Source organism: Adiantum capillus-veneris, chromosome 26, assembly GCF_014529385.1.
Source record: "Adiantum capillus-veneris isolate H3 chromosome 26, ASM1452938v2, whole genome shotgun sequence".
Classification (NCBI taxonomy): Eukaryota; Viridiplantae; Streptophyta; class Polypodiopsida; order Polypodiales; family Pteridaceae; genus Adiantum; species Adiantum capillus-veneris.
This window is the reverse complement of record NC_140956.1, coordinates 45,123,968-45,140,333: the sequence shown is the minus strand read 5'-3', so window position 1 is coordinate 45,140,333 and position 16,366 is coordinate 45,123,968. Positions and strand designations below refer to the sequence as shown.

At 44.0% G+C, this 16,366-nt stretch overlaps 1 pseudogene; it reads right to left on the bottom strand.

Moving 5' to 3' along the window:
• Positions 1–11,041: 11,041 nt before the first annotated feature.
• LOC147423359 (uncharacterized) lies at positions 11,042–13,579 on the bottom strand (annotated as a pseudogene).
• Positions 13,580–16,366: the final 2,787 nt, after the last annotated feature.

Sequence of the window (16,366 nt, the reverse complement as noted above, 5' to 3'; positions counted from 1 at the left end):
TATGAGCAGCAATGATATTAAAGTCCACATTTTATGCAATGATATTAAAGTCCACTATGAACGTACCTGACACATTTTATGCCAATCGTGTGACTTCAATCCGGTAAGCTTTCCTTCTTTAGTAAAACACGCTCGGAGCGAGTGCATTACGCCAGTGGGGGTCCGCAAAGATCGAATGGTCTCTTTTACTTTGCGTTCTTGGGCTCCTGTGAAAATCCATGGTGCTTTAGGGAGTTTTATCGATCCATCAGACGCTGTTTGCGGCCAATATTGCTCCATACGATCCACATTTCTAAGGTCAACTATGGCTCCCAAAGTATCTTTCTTGCCGATCAGATGGTCCCATAGTAGATTACCCACATTCTTGAATATGTGCATTGGATTGAGCAAGTGATTGATCATGAGTCGGGGCCAGTATGGTAACTCGTACCATAGAGATAGTCTCTTCATCCCTGGAGGCAATCCGTCATCGCACATCTCCTTCTGCTCTAACCATGCTTGTGCAGACATCCTTGGTGGCTCTCTTCCCAAAAAGCCATCGCGTAACACATGATTCTCTGGAAGATACGCTTGATGACCTTCGTAGATTTGCTTCTTCAGTGAGGGCGCCCTACGTGCATTCAGTCTAGGTCCACATGTGACACATGCTCTGTATCCGCTTGTTTGAAGCCCTGCATGTATCCACATGATAATAGATCAACTATGGGAAAAAACAAGATTTACAGTGTCTGAGTGAGGAGTGTCAATAGATCACCTGAGCATTCTGTTAGCCCGGGATAGTCATGCATGTTCCACATTAGAATGCCTCTGATCAAAGCATTCCGTCGTCTTGTGTGTCGGCTCATATCCACCACCTCTATGCCAATCCACAATTGTTGTAGCTCTTCCAATAGTAGACGAAGATACACATCCATATTCTCCACTTTATATCGCCCTGGCACAATCAAGCTTAGCCATAGGTGCCCCTTCTTCGTAGTCAACCACGGGGGAATGTTGTAGTTGACGATGACAACGGGCCATACACTGTAAGATGTTGATCTTTGACCAAATGGATTTACGCCATCCATAGCCAGGCCTAAGCGCAAATTTCGAGCTTCCCTGGCAAAATCGGACCATGTTCCATCTATATGTTTCCAGGCTGTGCAATCTGCAGGAATTCGTAGCACACCATTCGAAGATTTATTCTCCTCATGCCATGATGCTAGGGCGGCCATGGACTTACATTCGAAGAAATGCTTGATGCGAGGAAGCAGAGGAAAATGTCGCAAAACCTTTTGTGGAATTTTTGTCCCGTGGAGATCTACTCGATATCTTTCGGAATCACATTTCGGACACTTCTCCATGTCTATGTATTCCCCTCTGAAAAGAATGCAGTCATTAGGACAAGCGTGGATAGAATTGTAATCCATCCCCAAGTTTCGCAAAATCTTTCTTGCTTCATTTCGGGAATCTGGCATCACATTGTCAGCTGGTAGTATGTGCTCTTTAAGCAATCTACACAGCATAAAAATACGATACAGTCGTGTAAAAATCTATCAGATCATTATACATTTAGAGTTTTATTAAAGTAAACTAATTGTAATAGATCACCTGAAAAGCGTTGTGATGCTAGATTCACTCCATCGAAACTTTGCCTGCATGTTGAGAAGAACCAGGAGTGCTTTCAATCTAGACATACGTGCTCCATTATACAATGGCGTATCGGCTTCACTTTTCATATCATCATAGATAAGCCTTTCTGAATCCATGATCGTCTCGATCATTTCATCAATCTCGGGCTCAAACATTGCCTCGTTGGGAATGTGCTCTACATGATCATCCCCCGAGCTGTCAGAGGCTACATCTTGTGGCCTCACATATGCTGCTTGACCAAAGTGCCTGTGAACACGTCTATTGGGTTGCAAGATTGCTGCTTGTTGGCCAGCGTCAGAGTCCGACGAGTTATAATTGGCAACAACTCGATCTATAATAAATGGATCGAACTCGCCAAATTCGCGAACGTGCTGCAAAGAAACACGTCTTGTCCGTCGCACAGCATGGTTGCATTGATTACAAGGACATAAGACCCTCGTTGAGAGATAGGTGTTTTGGTTGGACGGTCCCACATCCTCGTCACTACTCATAATGAGGATAAAAATCTTATAACCTGGACAACAAATTTAATATTCTATTGGCATTCTTCGTCTTATCTCTCTCTCTCTCTCTCTCTCTCTCTCTCTCTCTACCTCACATTCTCTAGTCATGTCCAATCCCCGCACACCTCGGTCTAGAGGTGCACGGAGATCAGAACCACCGGGTTATAATCTCGTCTTTATTGGTCAATACCTATATTTGTGGGTACAAGAAATCTACAGACCCACGTCTACATGATACTGCATGTAGTGGACAAAACCCCTTTGCCTCTTCTCTAGCTGTAGCACTTCACAGCATCTTAACATCTTTTCACAGTAGATCTTTTCACTGTTCGTCTAACTCTAAACCCTAAACCGTAATTAAGTAATTCTTGCGTGGACTCGATCTAACGTAAATAAGCGTAAATCTAAATAAACGTAAATCTAACTAAAAATAAACCTAAATCTAATTTAACGTAAGTCTACATCTAACCTAATCTTTAACGTCTTTTGGGATAGTTTCCTACGACGTTAAAAATCTCTTCTTCTTGTGTGTGTGTGTGTGTGTGTGTGTGTGTGTGTGTGTGTGTGGGTAAACCTAAATAAACCTAAGTCTAATCTAATATAACATAAATCTAAATCTAACGTAAATTATGTTATATTAAAAACAAAGAACTAAACTAACAGGGATTATAAGAACCTTAAAACTGATTTAACACATAATTTTTCACAGAACTCGGCAAGAGTTGGCATTCTCATCACTAAAGATATGAGAGTTAACTTCCGGCGGTGACGCTGCCTCATCTCCATCCACATCTGACGACAGCAATTGGCCCTTTGGACCGTTCTTGCTCTTGTTACTAACTTTGAAGTTGTTGTTGAATGACTAGAGGTTGTCTAGATGGTCATTGTCGGGGATGTAGTGACTCTTGCCGCCCTGAAGATCCACCTTCTTCCCTATCTTCTGAAGACATTTCACCAGTACTTTTGGATCGACGGAGCCCACCATGAGTGAAGGCAGCAATACCCTATATTCCATTGAGGGCTTTCTTCACCCGCTTCATGCAAATCGCAGTCTATGGAGACCTAAATCTAATCTAATATAACGTAAATCTAAATCTAGCGTAAATAAACGTAAATCTAACTAAAAATAAATCTAAATCTAATCTAATTTAACTTAAATAAATCTAAATCTAATTTAACGTAAGTCTACATCTAACCTAATCTTTAACGTCTTTTAGGATAGTTTCCTACGACGTTATAACTCTCTTCTTCTTGTGTGTGTGCGCATGTGTGGATGTGTGTGCCAATAAAAAGAGATAAATGGTATAACCTTTCTATCACCCATGCCAAGTATGATAGATTGGTTATGCCATTTCCCTCTTGAATAATAGGTCTTGATTTCAACTCCTCGTCGGCTAGATCTTTAGGTCTTTTAATTTTAATTAGTTTCCTACGACGTTAAATTAGTTTCTCTCTCTTTCTCTCTCAATGTGTGTGCGTTTTTTTTGTTTATGCATGTTTTCTCTCTCTTTTCCTCTCTCAATGTGTGCGTTTTTTGTTTATGCATGTTCTCTCTCTCTTTTCCTCTCTCAATGTGTGCGTTTTTTGTTTATGCATGCTCTCTCTCTCTTTTCCTCTCTCAATGTGTGTGTGCATTCTTTGTTTATGTATGTGTGTGTGCATTCTTTGTTTATGTATGTGTGTGTGCGTTTTTGTTTATGTTTGTACTCTTTCTCTCTCTCTCTCTCTCTCAAAAACACTATGTGTGTGTGTGTGTGTGTGAGAGAGAGAGAGAGAGGGAGAGAGAAAGAGGGGAAGGGAACATGAGAGTGAGGAGAGGGAAGGAGCATACCTGGCTCTCCTTCCTCTCCTCGTTTGTGTGTGTGTGTGTGTGTGTGTGGAGAAGAAAGAGAGAGAGAGAGAGAGAGAGAGAGAGAGAGAGAGAGAGAGAGAGAGAGAGAGAGGGAGAGGGAGAGCGTTACCTGCTTCTTGCTTGAGGAAGCCGAAAAACTCAGATCTGAGATCTGAGTTTTTGGGCGCTCTCTGTTATTTTTTTTAGCTTAGCCGGCGTCGCTATGAGCGTCACAAATTTACTTGTAAATTTGCGACGCTCATAGCGACGCCGGAAATTTTCTTTTTTGAGCGTCGCTGTGTGAGGGTCGCTAATATGAATAGCCTCTTGTAGTGAAATTAGTGTGTGCTTGGAGATACACTAATGCATACACACACTAATGCAAGCATTAGTGTGTATGTGTGTGTGTATAATACATGCATTGTGCCTAAAATAGTGTGTGAAAACACACTAATTAGTGCACAAGCACACACTAATGCAAGCATTAGTGTGTGTTAGAGAGGTATGCACACACTAACGCTTGCATTAGTGTGTGCTTGGGCACAAATTAGTGTGTGGACACACTAATGCAAGCATTAGTGTGTATTAGAGAGGTATGCACACACTAACGCTTGCATTAGTGTGTGCTTGGGCACAAATTAGTGTGTGAAAATACACTAATGCATGCACACACTAATGCACACACACACTAATGCTTGCATTAGTGTGTGATTGTGCACAAAATAATGTGTGAAAACACACTAATTAGTGCACAATCACACACTAATGCAAGCATTAGTGTGTGTGTGTATAATGCATGCATTGTGCACAAAATAGTGTGTGAAAACACACTAATTTGTGCACAATCACACACTAATGCAAGCATTAGTGTGTGTATAATGCATGCACACACTAATTCTTGCATTAGTGTGTGCTTGGACACAAATTAGTGTGTAGAAAGTAACTAATGCGTGTGTGTGTGTAATGCATGCACACACTAATACAGGCATTAGTGTGTAAAAACTAACTAGTGCGACATTAGTGTGTAATTTGTGCACAAAATAATGTGTAGAAAGTAACTAATGCGTGTGTGTGTGTAATACATGCACACACTAATACAGGCATTAGTGTGTAAAAACTAGCTAGTGCGACATTAGTGTGTAATTTGTGCACAAAATAATGTGTAAAAACTAACTAGTGCAGCATTAGTGTGTAATTTGTGCACAAAATAGTGTGTAAAAACTAACTAATACATGCACACACTAATGCTTGCATTAGTGTGTGCTTGTAACGCATGCACGCACTAATGCAAGCATTAGTGTGTGTATAATGCATGCACACACTAATGAAAGCATTAGTGTGTAATTGTACACAAAATTGTGTGTGTGTGTGTGCGTGTGTGTACAATGTGTGTATGCATGTGTGTGCATGTTAGTGTATGCATTGTGTGTGTGTGTGCAATGTGTATGCATTGTGTGTGTGTGCATGTGTTTGTGTTTGTGTGTAGAAGAACGAGAAGAAAGAGAGAGAGTTTGAGCACTTACATTTGTGACCTCGGTTGCTTGGATATGGTGGGGATGGAGATGAAGAGAGTAATAGAGGTTGGAGATGGAGAGGGAGAAGGAGAGAGAGCTTGGAGATGGAGAGGGAAACAGGCCCGTGCAGAAGAGGAGGTCGATTTTGAATTTTTGGCATTCAATTCCGCGGGGGCACACAGGTGCCCCATTTATATAAAAAAATTTGCCTGAAATATAACCGCGTATATTACCGCGCCATTTACCGCCGATATTACCGCGAAAATCTCTCTGATGAGACATTGAGGTTACGCCGACTGCATGACCTCTTGTACCCACTCCCCTCTATCTTTAATGAGTGTCAGTCATGTCAGTACCAACATTCTTGATTTTTCTTTTTCTTATTTAATTTTTTCTTATTTAGTGTGTGGTCGTGTGTGCAGGACGATTGGGATGACGTGGGTCCGCCGGTTGGCGCGGAACGAACTCGATGGTTGAGCGAGCGATTATCATGTCCATGTACGCGATGTAAGCGCGCAATTGCACGGCTTCGACGTATATGCTTGGCTCACGTGGATGATTATGGGCTATGGGACGATCTGAGAAAACGCGCTCGAATGGAAACTAGCGATCCGAGGGTTTTGGCATCCATTGATGTCGCTCCCCATTGGAGTGTGATCGGGGACGGAGGCGGGAGGAGGACGCAAGAGAGATTGCGCAAGGAAGCAGTCATGGGAGAGGGGTCAAACCCACCGTCCGATGTGGGTGGGTCCACACGAGCGCATGCGCATCCTACACACACCACATATGGGGATCTCCCCACCACCCCGCCCCACATAGAGGTGGAGGAAGATCATTTGCACAATATGATTGAGGATCTTCTTGCACGTGAGGCGGCGAATGAATGTGAGCCTGAGTGTGCATGTGAAGAAGCCGCCCAAAAAACCAAAGATTCATTGCTAGAGGCAGCACACACCGCTCTTTACGAGGGATGCTCCTACTCCATATTACAAGCGTCTCTTGAGATCTTGAATATTCAAGCAATGTTTGGATGGAGAAATGCAGGGATCGATGCACTATTGAGGTACGTTTAAGTGTTCGTTGTGAGTTTTTTTTGAGGTTATATGCAAAAACGAGTGTTATTTAATTATGTCATAGGCTATTAGGCAAGATGATGCCTAAAGGCAATCATCTTCCAGAAAATCGAAGGAAGGCACGAGAGGTGGTGACAGGGCTTAGGATGGACTATGATCGCATACATGCATGTGTCAATGATTGCGTGCTATTCCGCAATGAACATGCAGGGCTTGATGCTTGCCCCGAGGGTGGAGAATCAAGGTACGAAGAGGGAATGCAAGGAACCACAATACCTCGCAAGGTTCTTCATCATTTCCATCTCATTCCCCGCATCAAGCACATGTTCAGCACCAAAGGAACAAGCGAGCTTCTTACATGGCATATGACAAATCGCTCCACGGATGGGGTTATGAGAGTGCCGGCTGACTCGCCGGCATGGCAACACATTTTGCAGACATGGCCGGAGTTTAGAGAAGAGCCTCGTCACTTGAGGCTTGGTCTGGCTAGTGATGGGGTAAACCCGTTTGGGCATCGGTCTACCTCATGGAGTACTTGGCCAGTGGCTGTTGTGAACTACAACATTCCACCATGGGAGTCAACCAAGAAGGGGAACATTTTGCTCTCTCTTCTAGTCCCAGGAAAATACAAGGCGAAGAACATGGATGTATATTTAGCACCTTTGATTGAAGAGCTTCAAGAGCTATGGAACGGCATAGATGTTTTTGATGTATCAAGACCACTTCGTGATCGGCGCACAATGATCAAGTGCATTCTCATGTGGACCATGCATGATTACCCCGGGCTCGACATCTGGACATAGGGCATGCCCAAATTGTGGACCCTAACTCGTGACAGAGAGACCTGATCTACTTGGTAAAGTGATCTACCCCAATAACCATCGCTTCTTGCCGTCCACACATCCATCTTATGCTCCACCGTGCAATGGGATGGAGCCACTTCATTGGACCATGGCCGATTGGGCAAGACATTGGAACGAGCATCACAACACATTGCCTCCTCCCAATGATCCACCTAGGGGTACGTCTAGGCACTCTATTTTCTTATCACTATCCTATTGGGCTTCATTAAAAATCCAACACCTATTGGATCCAATGCATGTGTTCAAAAATGTTGGGCAAGCTATATGGGATCACATAGTAGGCAAGAAAGATTCATTGGGGGCTAGAGAGGACATGAGGGCCATAAGGAGGCTCCCTCCTTCGGCCACACCTCGCATGGGGCCTCAGGGGAAGATGGTTCTTCCAAAGGCACCTTGGATTCTATCAAGGGTGGATCAAGAGCGGATGAAACAAGTCATTGCATCCATCCGTACTCCAACAGGTTATATGGGTTCGCTCAAGGTTGCCTTCACTAAAACTAAGCTAGGAGGATCCACACAACTGTATGGGCTCAAATCCTATGATTGGCACAAGATTCTTCAGGTAATGTGTGTGTGTGTGTGTGTGTGTATGTGGTTTAGGGTTCTGGATACTAAAAAGTCTTTTTGTTTGTGCAATAGTTTGTGCTTCCAATTAGCATTAGTGGATTTGCGGACATGAAGGTAACGACTGCAATATTCAAGGTGGGAGAAGTTGTCAGGTATAGAACATTTGATCCTCCCTCCTAAACTTTACTTTGAAGACTAACTTTACTATGAAGATTATGAAGGGTTTTTTGGTTACAGGTTTGTGAGTTCCAAAGAAATCGAAGTATCAGCCATTCCAATAGCTCGACTTCTAGCGATTGAAGCAACTTGTGCTATTGAGGATACATTCCCACGTTCTATCCTTGTTAGCCAAGTTCACCTATTGCTCCATCTTGTTGAGGAGATAGCCATTTGTGGTGTGGTTCACTCCAGGTGGATGTTCTTTCTTGAGAGGTTCCTAAAGACCTTGAAAGACTTTGTAAGTCTATGATCACAACCAGAGGTATTCATCGATCTTAAGCGTTAAACCTTATTAGGATTGGATTGTATTCACAACGCTTTTTATTAGTTACTTTAATCACTAATGGTTTCATGTACATGTGTTCAGGCAAGCATGGCAGAGGGTTGGATTGTACAAGAGGCTTTTGTGTATGTTTCTCAATATCTTTTCACAATAGACCCATCGTTGCCTCGTTTAAAGACGGAGGAAGAGGATCCAAAAAAACGCGCAAACATTCCAAGTGGGAAAGGTTCTCTCTTGATTTTGGATAGGGAATTTCAAGCCATAGTCAATAACCATTGTCTACTCAATGCTCCCATCATGGAAAAATGGGTGGATATGTATGTGGAGGTGCGTACAACAAGAAAAAGGGAGAGGGAAGCATGGAAGAGGTCGCATGGCGGTAGGCGAGCACCTCCCTTTCCTAAAGAGCTTGCCAAATACCCTGATCTAATTCCAGTTGGGTGGATACACAATGCCATGACCAAGTCCAAGGCACAAGGAGAACAAATAAGCCCTAAAGAATGGGAGTATGCGCGAGGATGTCTACGAAGGGTAATATACTCAATGTGTTTAGTGTGTGTGTGCGAGTGTGTGTCTGTGTGGGTGTGTGTATGTGTGCCACCTCTCTCTCTCTCTCTCTCTCTCTCTCTCTCTCTCTCTCTCTCTCTCTCTCTCTCTCTCTCTCTATCTTGATTGGTTTTTGCAGGCCTTCACATTCAACTCTATGTGGTCCGAAGGACATCATTTTCGAACCCGCAAGATAGATGAGCGTCAAGCCACTCACGATAGTGAAGTTATGGGCAACTTTGACACGACAACACAAGAGGTGAGGGAATGTGGAACAATAGAAAGGATAGTCAAAGTGGATTTCAGAACATTTCATAAATATCTCTTTGACTGCCGATGGTTTGCGGGTGAGGTTAAGAGACATGAGAATGGACTCTATATGGTAGACTCCGGGCAATTTCATCGCGGAAAGACCGACAACTTGGTTCAACCTAGTAGTTGTGAGCAGGTAAAGTCCATGTGCAACTCACTAAAACATTATATGATACATACAAAACTACATTCATGTTGTTGTTTGTTCTATGACCTACAGGTGTTTTATGTGCCTTGTATGTATCGAAGACGACTATGGTATGTTATTCCAGTCACACCACGGAGCAGATCTATCTTTGCAGATACAAACATAGAGACTTTGACAGATCCCACCATACCATCTCAAGAAGACGCCAATGACGATGATGCAGTTGAGGTCGAGGAGAACCAACCATTCCCAATAACCAACCATAGTGAGGAGGAGGACGAGGATGGAGAGGATGATGATGATTCAATAGGAGAGGCTATAGAGGATGAATCAATAGATTTATTTGTTGATTTAGCTACCATGGGGTTGGACATGGACTTCTTTCTCTACTTATGCTATACAAAAGGGCTATTTGTTTATGAACGCAAGACAATACAATTTTGATCATCGTTCGCTTGCCATTTTCATATAAATGCATAGTTGACATAAGATTTTGAGGTGGAAACAAAATATTTTTTTTTATAGAATCTCATGGAGTACAAATGACCAGAGTAGGAGAATCATACCAATAGATGAGGCAAGCAAAGAGAAGAGAGGTACTAAAAATCCCAATGAGAATGGGATTTCTTACACTCCGTGCAAAAAGGGGGTGACAATACAATTTTGATCATCGTTTGCTTGCCATTTTCATATGAATGCATAGTTGACATAAGATTTTGAAGTGGAAACAAAATATTTTTTGATATAGAATCTCATGGAGTACAAATGAGTAGAGTAGGAGAATCATACCAATAGATGAGGCAAGCAAAGAGAAGAGAGGTACTAAAAATCCCAATGAGAATGGGATTTCTTACACTCCATGCAAAACGGGGGTACCAATTTTTGAAAAGTAACAAAATAGAATAGGATTTATAGAAAGGGAAAAGTGGGAGAGGAATGGGCCACTTGGATTCTTTTCCGGGTGCGGTAATTTTGGCGGTTATGATGGCGGTAATAAATGCGGTAATACTCGCGGTAAAACTGGGAAACGCGCCAGCGGGTCTGCACCATACAATCTCTCTCTTTCTTGCAGCTCTCTCTCTCCTCTTATGCGGTAATGTTGTGCGGTAACAGCACCATTCTCCCATAGTGCCAAGCATACTGTAAACTCCACCTGGATAAAAAATATGGCTTTGATCATCGTCATCCATTTGTAAAACATAGGCAAGTATTCTTTGCTTTGCACCTGTAACTTTGTCAGCCAACCAGTCTTGTAGACCTTCATAGCACCACCCTTCAAAAAATTCAAATTATTGTATATATGAACCATTTCCACACCCAAAACAAACCTGCACACCCATACATATCTTCTGCATCTTGTGTCTCCCAGCCATTGGTTAGCGAGCTCTCCATAGCTTCATCGTCTTTGAAAAACACAACCTATAGCAAGCGGCATAGTGGTGCTTGCATAACAACCTTTATCAACAGATCCATCAGCAGCATGACACCAACCTACGGCATCCGATCATCCAAAACAAACATTGGCAAAACCTTATTTGTAGGCTCTTCAAGCGGTAATGGAGAAGGCACACAGCCTTGCATATCCTGTATCCTCGCCATAGCTTTAGCAACCAAAACTTGCGACTCGTCATCTACAACCACCGGCTCATCGTATCCCCAATCATCTTTATCAAGACATTCCTCTTCAGTCAGCATGGCATGACCATCACAAGGCAAGAGAGAGGGTTGCCCAACCCCCTAGTCTTCGCAAACTAGCTCTTCACCTGCAACCTGCTGTTCTTTGACCGAATTATCGACATACATAACATCATATGTCTCATACCTTGAGAAAGCAGACTCCATTTCCCATGTGCAATCCGTATCCAAGGCGCTGTTATAGCTCGAACACAGCTTAGCTTTCTCCACAAAGCTCACTGACTTTGACACTTCAGCTATCTTCTCCCCTGCTTCTTTTTTGAAAGGCACTTGGTCAAGCACATCAGGCGGTACTCGATAGACTCCTCTCTGCAAATGTTGAGCCCTAGTTGGCACTTCTTTTACCTCTTCTACCCTGGCATTAGCTTCATGTGCTTTGATCACATTCATATTGACAAAAGGAGTTTTTATCTCATGATGCTCTTCAATCAGTTTAGGCCTAGGTCCACTGGCTACCGTGATTGCCGACTGTAGCAATCCTGCCTTCATTTTCTTCTTCATCTTTTGACTCTTTGCTCTAGCAACTCTGACGGCTTCATCATAAGTGCCTGGATCTTCATATTCCACCCTCTCACGAACATAGGGATGCAAGCAGGATAGAAACCTTTCGAGCTTTAAATATCCCGCATTGCTTGCTTGGGTAGCAACCGCAAATCTCCCCAATAAGCTTCAAATTTATCAACAAAAGCATCAAAATTGGCACTTACGTCCTGTTGCAAACCTTTGATCTTCGCATCTACTTCCGAAGCCGACACCACCTTTCTATAACTTTGTAGAAATTGCTCTCGAAATCCTATCCAATTCTGCTTGTGCACATCTTCTAAGCCATCAAACCAAGCTTTTGCTTTACCTCGCAACACCAAAGGTAGAGTCTGGAGCTTTGCTTCATCACCTGGCATCCGCAGTACTGTCAGCATAAATAGCTCAAAATCAGCTATCCAATCGTCAGCATCTCCATCTCCTTTGAACACTGGACCAAACTCTTGCTTCATTTTGACTCACGAGCACCTTATTAGGAAGCAATCAGTGGGTCCTCAAGGGGGGCACCACAAGATGGAAAGGGGGAAGCGAAAAAATCACCAGCACATAAACTCGATGCCTCTATATAGCTCAGTGATCTCACAACACCCCTATCCCCTAGCAAACACACATCACGATACGCAATCTGCAAACAGCTATTGTCCAAGCCCATGCCCGACCAACCCTAATTGCCTACAATCACAGCACCCAGCACCTCATCCTCTCCTATATCCATGCTGTTCAATATTGACTCACACATCATCACGTGCAACATCCTTGGAAGACACCAATACATCTTTGAACTTTCAAAGTCTGCAACAGGCACTAGCTTTACAGCCAATTCCAATCTCTTTTACATACACCACCCGCCCTTACACACATATACTTGAGCAAACAGTTAATCATGAGAATGAGGAAGAGATCGAAAAAATAGTCACTTAAATCTCATTTAAATCTCAAGAATATAGAAGTTAAGCCGATGTAGACTTAATTCTGCACATATGCATGACTTGTTGCCTTGCTCGTGTTGATTTCGAAGTAGATACGAAGGGAAGCTTGGAGCCTCTAAACACTTGGCCTCCGACTCGCTTCACATACACCACTCTTTTTGTCATCCAACCAACGCCTTCTTTTCTTGTAAAGAGCCCGCCTCTGTAGCACCACTGGCTATCCTCAGCAGCTCTCGGCCTCTTGCCGTCCGTCTCGTGCTCAGGCTCGCCAACTCGACTGTACCCGGTGACTCTTAGCCCCGGTTCCCTGTAGCGCTGTCTTCAACCCCTTACCATGCAGTCCATGGCCGCTTGGCCGGCTCCCCTACTGAAAGGTCGTTCTCCCCTGCACTGGCCTTCCCTTTGGCGACCCTCCTCAATATGGCAGCCCCCTCAACTGCCTTGGCGGCCCTTCATTGTAGCGCTGCCCTGCAGCCTAACACCCACGCCCTCCACCGTATGCAGCCCCTGGCGGCCTCCAATCACTGGCTCTTTATGCAGTTGGCTACCCCCTTCTTTTTACCTTACGAAGTCGTCAACCTGCGGCCCATGGCTGCCTTTGAGCTACTCCTCATACAGCCACCCTTTTACTGCGCTCTCGGCCTGTCCTTCTTGCGGTGCCCGCCTCCTGCAATAGCGCCCAACTTTCGGCCCTTCACCTGCACAACAAGGCCGCCTCCTCGCTGGCCACCCTTGGCCTCCCCTTGTCAGATGCGCCACCTCGTGGCCTTCACCTCCTTTGTCAACTCCTGGCCTTCGTTGCAGCTCCTCACGCCAATAGCGACCTCGCTATTGGTCGCCTCCTCCTGCTCCCTGTCGTCGGCAACATGCCGCCCTCCTCAACAAAACGCCAGCCACCTTGGTCTTCTAAAACTGGCCCGCCACCGTATGCATGGCGCCAACACCTGGCTTGCTTTCCCTCTGCACTGGTCGTCGACTGCAGCAACCCGTTTTTTAAAAAAAAATTAATAGCTTCACAAAGCTTTTGGGCTTGGCAACCATGCACATGCCGCAACTGTCGTCTTTGATTGTCGATCAAGAAAACCTCCATCAGGACATCCCTTTGCATAGCCTTGACTTCTCAGGTCCCATTGTCTCATAAAACACCTTAATGTGGCTCACCGCTCCGGGAAGCACACGGCCGTTATGAGGACCAACGAACTGTGCCGCAATCTGATAGAACTCTTTTCGGACATTGTATCCCGGATGAAAAGCATCACACCAAGAATGGCCTGGCTACCATGCCCGTTGACAAAATGGAGCCGAGCTACTAGCCCTCAACTTTCAAGAATTCAAAGAGGTTCGAAAGCGTCGGAATGGTGCCCTAATTTTGCAACACTATAGCATGAACTGACAGAGGTACCCATCAATCTTCTCAATACCTTTGAGCCTCCCGGTCAATGGTGTCGAAAGCCATTCGAGCCCTGCCTTATGCCATATCTGACATACACATCTTGGCCAGTAGTGTATCCTGCAGACATCCCGCACAAAATCCCATATCACAAACTTGATGGTACCTGCATCGAGCATTCCTTGCCTCGTTCCCAACCTTGTGATATAAGCATATGCTCCTGCCACTTGTGATAGAAAAAAAACACTTGCAGTTTTGAGTAGCGAGTGCTCCATCCCGATGTACCTGGCCCCTAGCACCATCAAATACCTACTCAAGGTCTTTGCCATTTTCCTGTAAACTGCCATGCCTCGACTTCCTACACTCCCATAGATCGACATAGTTTGGCTGTACCAACGGGATCAAAGGGAGAGGAGGCTACATCTCATTGAGGGTCTAAAAAGGAGATGGCCTACCAAAGAGCAATGAGCAGATAATGGATCTTAGAAGACCTTAGGGTTAGCTTCATTGAAGACCTCAAAAGGTTAGTGTTAAAAGTCCTTAGACCTAGGACCTTAGGCAAGCCACGCCTATGCTTGAGTTGACTAAGATGCTTGAGGTGCTTTGATGACTAAGGTGCTTGAGGTGCTTGATGACCAAGGTGCTTGAGGTGTTCAAATCAAACATGAACCCTACATAGGAGGGTGCGAGCATGCACATGCACACGTGCACTCTCTCTCTCTCTCTCTCTCTCTCTCTCTCTCTCTCTCTCAAGGCATGGGCAAGACTCAAGAGGCACACACACTCAAGGCATGACCAAGACTCAAGAGGCATAAAGGACACATGTCAAGCTAGCTAGGTTGCCCTCATAGTGTGCCTGAATCCTAGTGGATGGCCTTTTGAGAGGTCCAATGAGAATTTATATGCATCTAAATAATTAATAAAGATCTCTTTCTTGAAGGGGAAAAGAAGGACACTTGTCCAATGCTACCTCTATTGCTAGTTATGACAAAAGACTTTGATTGGCTAGACCCTGGTATTGACCAATGGGGTGCAAGCTAGAGTAACGAGAGAGAGACCAAGGCAAGAAGGAGCTCTCCTTTTTGCACATTCTCTCCCACACACTCACACATTCTCTCATGTGTTGAGCGAGAACATCTCCTTTTCCAAGCTTGAGAAGTAGAGAGCATACACCAACACCTATTGGCTATGGAATGCAAATCCAACCAAGGTGTTGGCTATGGAATGCAAATCCAACCAAGAGTCAATCTTCAATGGCATGCTCATCTTCTCTACCATCTATATTACTATGCTAAGCTAAGCTCTAAGATTAATCTATGGTCTGTAGAATACTTCTTTCTTGTATGCTATATCTTCTTCCTCTTTCCTTCCCTCACTCCCTGCTAGCTCTCTCCACCTTGGAAGGTGTTTGAGATCTTGGGATTGAAGCTTGAGACAAGTTCATGCTATTTGCAAGATAATTAGGGGCATAATATTGGTGCATGAAGCTTACCATCTTCATGGAATCAAAAAGGTCTCAAGGAACACAAAGAATGTATTGTACCAAGTATCTCTTATGGGAGAACCTATAATACAAAAGCCTTTTGGAGGGGAGACCGGATCCAAGTGAGTCCGGGCCCTTCTTCTTCAACAGGGCCTTCCAAGTTAGTTTTCACATCCAAAGGAGATAGAGAACTATCCTCTATCTCACCATCATGGTCTCCTTCCATATCCAAGTTTGATTTATCTTTCATGGAAGAACTCCGTACATGCCGCACCATTGTAGCACATTCCATAGCAACTTTCACAAGCATAGTCATTAGTGTGGCAACATATAGCATCTTTACTTGCATATCCACTCATGTAGGCTTGGATTCCTCCACTTGAACTTCATCAAGCACCTTGGTTGGCACTTTCTTCTTCTCTTCATATATTGTGACCACATCTTTATCCACATGCAAACAAATTCCTCACACCTTGAGTAAGACGAGTCGGTCTCCCAAGTTGTATTGGCATCCATAGAACTGATATCATTTGTTTCCACCTCTTCTTCTGTCTCAAGATTTGTTATTTTCTCTACCTTTACCACTTCAACATTCATCTAAAAATTTCACCTTTTGATCTATATTACTCATCAATGGAGCTTGACGCCATTTTTTTACCATGAGATTCCATGTGGAGCCAATTATGAGGCAGCTGCAAGGCTTAGGTTATAGTAAAAAAGACCATTAAAGCACATCTATATTAGTCATGGAGAGAGAGAGAGAGAGAGAGAGAGAGAGAGAGAGAGAGAGAGAGAGAGAGAGAGAGAGAGAGAGAGAGAGAGAGAGAGAGAGTACTCA